Source organism: Pristiophorus japonicus, chromosome 23 (genome assembly GCF_044704955.1).
Source record: "Pristiophorus japonicus isolate sPriJap1 chromosome 23, sPriJap1.hap1, whole genome shotgun sequence".
Classification (NCBI taxonomy): domain Eukaryota; kingdom Metazoa; phylum Chordata; class Chondrichthyes; family Pristiophoridae; genus Pristiophorus; species Pristiophorus japonicus.
The window spans coordinates 47,124,401-47,130,139 of NC_091999.1; the positions used below are offsets into that span (position 1 = coordinate 47,124,401).

At 43.4% G+C, this 5,739-nt stretch overlaps 1 non-coding gene across 1 annotated transcript; it reads right to left on the bottom strand.

The window, feature by feature from the left end:
* Positions 1-1,372: 1,372 nt before the first annotated feature.
* Positions 1,373-1,455, bottom strand: trnal-uaa (transfer RNA leucine (anticodon UAA)). Its single transcript has one exon. It is a non-coding gene; the product is annotated as a tRNA-Leu (tRNA).
* Between the last annotated feature and the right edge of the window lie 4,284 nt (positions 1,456-5,739).

A 5,739-nucleotide genomic window follows, 5' to 3' on the forward strand; every position in this document is an offset into this window, starting at 1 on the left:
TAAATATCTGCAAGAGGCAATCACCTCTACCTGTATTACTCCTGTTCTATATTGCTCTGGAACTTTTTAATATGAATCTTTTCCAAGAAACATTAGTAAAATTCTACATTTTGAAAAAACTGCCCTCCATCAGGGAATTGAATCCCAGTCGCCCACGTGACAGGCGGGGATACTCACCACTATATTAACGAGGAACTGATGAAGAGCAGTTCTGTCAAAGCAATATTCGAGCTGTGAACAGAACTGGACACCATGAGAAGTCGACAGACACATTGAGAGACAGAGACAAACCAACAAACAGGGAGAAACAGACAGCGAGATAGAGACAACGAGGGACAGCAAGTGTGAGACTGAAAAGGAGAGGCAGACTGAGTGAGAAAAATATTCTCAAACACATACATATACAGAGATCTGTGTGTGTGATTTATAAAGAGAGAGACGGAAAGAGTGAGAGAAAGACAATGATAAAGACAGTGACAAGGAGAGAGACAGATAGAGAGAGAGCGACAGATAGAGAGAAAGACAAAGATATAAACAGAAAATGTTGGACATTCTCAGCAGGTTAGAGACAGGAACTACCAGCATCAGGCAAAGAGAGATAGACAAGCAGAGACATAGATAGACCGAGATGATGGGAAATAGTGAGACAGTCAGACAGAGAGATTGAGAGAATCCCATTGGAATACAACTAGACACGGTGAGAAAGAGACAGACACATGGAGCAATAGAGAAAAACAGGGAAACAGGGAGAGAAAGACAGCGAGATAGAGACAGAGAGAGACAGAAAGTTTTAGACTGAGAGGGAGGGTCAGACTGAGTGAGACAAAGACTCAAACACATACATATACAGAGTTGTGTGTGTGTGATCTATAAAGAGAGAGAGAGGGAAAGAGTGAGAGAAAGACAGGGACAAAAGAGAGACAAAGAGGGAGACAGATAGAGAGAAAGACAAATAGAGAGAGAGATACATAGAGACAAAAACATAAAATGATGAAAATACTCATCAGGTGAGAGACAGGGACTAACAGAGACAGGCAAAGGCATGGACAGACAGAGATGATGGGAAAGCGAGAGCTAGTCAGACAGAGAGTCTGAGAGAATCCCATTGGAACACAACTGGACACCGTGTGAAAGAAACAGATTGAGAGACAAAGACAAACAGAGAAATAGTGACAGACAGAGTGAGACTCAAACACATACACAGCTCTCCAAAGAGAGAGTGAGGCAGAGACTGAGCGACACAGATATATTTCACAATTTTATTTCATTATCTGCTCAGAGTGTTACCGAGTTACAGAAAAATGCAAATGCAACAGATGAAAATCGGGGTTCACTGAACAGGATTGGAAAAATCTCTGTTCAATTAAGGAATTACCAGGAGTGGGGTTCGAACCCACGCGGGTATAAACCCATTGGATCTTAAGCCCAACGCCTTAACCACTCGGCCATCCTGGTCCTGTCAACACTTGGACTCTGTCTCTATGAGAATCTGGGCTTCAACTTCACCCCCACAGAAACACACAAACATACCGGGTTTCAGGGAGCATTTTCGAACATTTTTCATCATATTGACACGGGCGCAACTCTCCTACTCTGTTTCGAGTAAAGCTCTGGGAACTTTCATATCCACCCGAGGGTGCAGACGGAGCATCAATTTAACATTTCATCCGAAAGTCAACAGTTTCAACAATGTAAAATTTCCCAAGTACTGCATTTGAGTGTCAGCCAAGATAATGTGCTCAAGTCTCAGAAGTGAGGCTGACACACACAACATCCTGATCAGTCGAGAATGGAGCCACTGAAACAAAGTTGATACCAAAGATCACAACCGTATTATTTTCTCCAAGTTTTTTAATATTTCCAGGACATTCGAAATTCATGGTGATGATTTCCATCGACAGTTGCACATACACAGAGACATACATACAGATAGACATACACAGACACACACACACACAATAACCAAAAATATACACGCATCAACATAGCAATATAGAAATTAATTGCAGGATCAGGCCATTCGGCCCTTCGAGCTTGCACCACCATTCAATAAGATCATGGATTATCATTCAACCTCAGTAACCCTTTCCTGCTCTCTCTCCATACCCCTTGATCCCTTTAGCCGTAAGGGCCATATCTAACTCCCTTTTGAATATATCTAACAAACTGGTCTCAACAATTTTCTGCGGTAGAGAATGCCACAGTTAACCACTCTCTGAGTGAAGAAGTGTCTCCTCATCTCGGTCCTAAATGCCTCACCCCTTATTCTTTGACTGTGACCCTTGGTTCTCTAACTCCCCAGCAATGGGAACATTCTACCTGCCTCTCAGCTGTCCAATCTCGTCAGAATTTTATATATTTCTATGAGAGCACCTCTCATTCTTCTGAACTCCAGTGGATACCAGCACAGTTGATCCAGTCTCTCCTCATATGTCAGTCCTCCCATCCCCGGAATCAGTCTGGTGAACCTTCGCTGTACTCCCTCAATAGCAAGGACGTCCTTCCTCAGATTTGGAGAACAAAACTGAACACAATATTCCAGGTGTGGCCTCACCAAGACCCTGTGTAATTGCAGTAAGACCTCCCTGCACCTATATAGAAATCCTCTTGCTCTGACGGCGAACATGCCATTTGCCTTCTTCACCGCCTGGTGCACCTGCCTGCCAACAATCAATGACTGATGCACCTTGACACCCAGATCAAGATATACACAGAGTGCTTTAGACAAATAGATGGATAGACAGGCAGGGTCACTGTTGCTACTTTGGCTGGCTTTTGCTTTTTTCTATCCGTATGTATCGTGAATATTGCAGATTAATTAAAGAAAGAAAACAGCGGCTGCGTTGAAAGGTGTGGGACGTTCTTCCATCTATCTCAGAATCAGTGTTGCATGGACCTGGTTAAATTGTCAAACAGAATGAAATATGCTGAGAAACATCGTCGGTAGGATTCAAATCTACGCGGAGAAACCCGAATGGATTTTTAGTCCATTGCCTTAACCACTGGGCCACGACTACTGGTTCGCTGCATTGTTAAATGTTACTCAGATAGAACTCAGACGTCCATCTCTGTGCAGCAGACGGCCGCAGAATCGTGAAAAAGTCACCGTTTGCTAAAAATCTGGAAGAGGCAATCTGCTCTTGCTGTCACTGCTTTCCAAATGCACTGCTATTTCATCTTTAATAATTGATTCCTACATATTCCCCACTACTGATGTCAGGCTAACCGGTTATAATTATCCGTTTTCTATCACCCTAATGTGATGTTACATTAGCTACCATCCAGTCCATACGAACTGATCTAGAGTCGATAGACTGTTGGAAAATGATCATCAATGCATCCGCTATTTCAAGGGCCACTTCCTTAAGTACTTTCCAATGCAGACTATCAAGCCCCGGGAATTTATCGACCTTCAATCCCATTAATTTCCCCAACACAATTATCTGACTAATAAAGATTTCCTTCAGTTCCTCCTTCTCGCTAGATCCTCGGTGCCCAATATTTCTGGAAGGTTATGTGTGTCTTCCTTCGTGAAGACAGAACCAAAGTAATTGTTCAACTGGTCTACCATTTCTTTGTTCCCCATTATAAATTCGCCTGAATCTGACTGCAAGTGACCTGCGTTTGTCTGCTCTAATCTTTTTGTCTTCACATATCTATAGAACTTTATTATGTTCCCAGCAAGCTTCCTCTCATAATCTATTTTCCCCCTCCTAATTAAACCCTTTGTCCTCCTCTGCTGAATTCCAAGTTTCTCCAAGTCCTCAGGTTGCGACTTTTTCTGGCCAATTTATTTGCTTCTTCCTTGGATTTAACACTATCCTTAATTTCCCTTGTTAGCCACGATTGAGCCACCTTCCCCGTTTTATTTTTACTCCAGACAGGGAAATACAATTGTTGAAGTTCATCCATGTGATCATTAAATGTTTTTCATTGCCTATCCACCGTCAACCCTTTAAGTATCATTCGCCAGTCTATTCTAGCCAATTCACGTCTCATACGATCGAAGTTACCTTTCCTTATGTTCAGGACCCTAGTCTCTTAATTAACTGTGTCACTCGCCACCTTAATGAAGAATCCTTCCTTATTATGGTCACTCTTCGCCAAGAGGCCTCGCACAACAAGATTGCTAATTAGTCCTTTCTCATTACACATCCCCCAGTCTAGGATGGCCAGCCCTCTAGATGGTCCCCGACATATTGGTCGAGAAAAACATCCTCAGTACGCTCGAGGAAATCCTCCTCCACCGTATTGCTTCTTGTTTGTTTCGCCCAATCTACATGTAGAGTAAGGTCACCCTTGATAACTGTTGTATCTTTATGGCACGCATCCCTTATTTCTTGTTGGATGCTGTCCCCAACCTCACTACTACTGTTTGCTGATCTGTACACAACTCCTCTAGCGTTTTCTTCCCTTTGGTATTCAGCAGCTCCACCCACACATGTTTCCCATCATCCAAGCTAATGTTGTTCCTGACTATTGCCTTAATTTCCTCTTTAACCAGCAACGCTACCCCACCACCTTGTCATTTCTGTCAATGCTTCCTGAATGTTGAATTCCCAGCCTTGGTCACCCTGGAGCTATGTCTCCGTCATGCCAATTATATCTTATTCAGTAATAGCTGCTTGTGCAGTTAATTCGTCCACCTTATTACGAATACTCCTCGCAATGAAGCACAGAGCCTTCAGGCTTGTTATTTTAACACATTTTGACCCATAGAATTTGGCTGTAAAGTGGCCCTATTTGATTTTTGCCATGGGTTTCTCTGCCCTCCAACTTTACTTTTATTCTTTCGCTTCTGTGCCCATTCTACTTCCCACTATCTCCCGTCGCCCTGCCATATTACTTTAAACCCTCACCAACAACACTCGCAAACACTCCCCCTTGGACATTGGTTCTGGTCCTGCCCAGGTGCAGACCTTCCGGTTTAGATCTGGTCCCACCTCCCCCAGAACCGGTTCCAAAGTCCCAGGAACTTGAATCCCTCCCATCTGCAACACATTTCAAGTCATGTATTTATCTGAGCTATCCTGCGATTCCTGCTCCGACTAGCAGGTGGCACTGGTTGCAATCCTGAGTTTGCGACCTTTGAGGTCCGACTTTTTAATTTAACTCTGAGCTCCCTTAATTCAGCTTGTAGGTCCTCAGACAGAGTGAATCAGAGAGTGACAGAGTCTCAAACACATAAAGATATACAGGCCTCTCAAAGACAGAGAGTGAGAGGCACAGATACATTTCACAATCCCATTTCTTTGTCAGTTGAGAGTGTGACAGAGTTACAGATTCAACAGAAGGCATTCGGATATCACTGAGCAGGATGGGAGAAAATCGGTGTTAAATTCAAGAGTTACCAGGAGTGGGCTTCGAGCCCACGCGGGTATAAAGCCATTAAATCTTAAATGCAACGATTTATACACTCGGCAATTCTGGACTTGTGACCCTTCACATTCTGTCCCTGTGAGAATCTGGGCTTGAGCTCCACCCTCATCGACACACGCATACACACAGGTTTTCAGTGAGCATTTCACAATATTTATATAAAAGTGACACGGGGACAACTCACTGCTCTTTATCGAATAATGCTGTCGGAACTTTCACATTCACCCGAGCGTGCAGACGGTGGTTCAATTTAATATTTCATCCTAAAGTCAACAGCTTCACCAATGCAAAATGCCGCAAGTACTGCACTTGAGTGTCAGATAAGATTATATGCTCAAGTCTCAGGAGTGGGACTTGAAG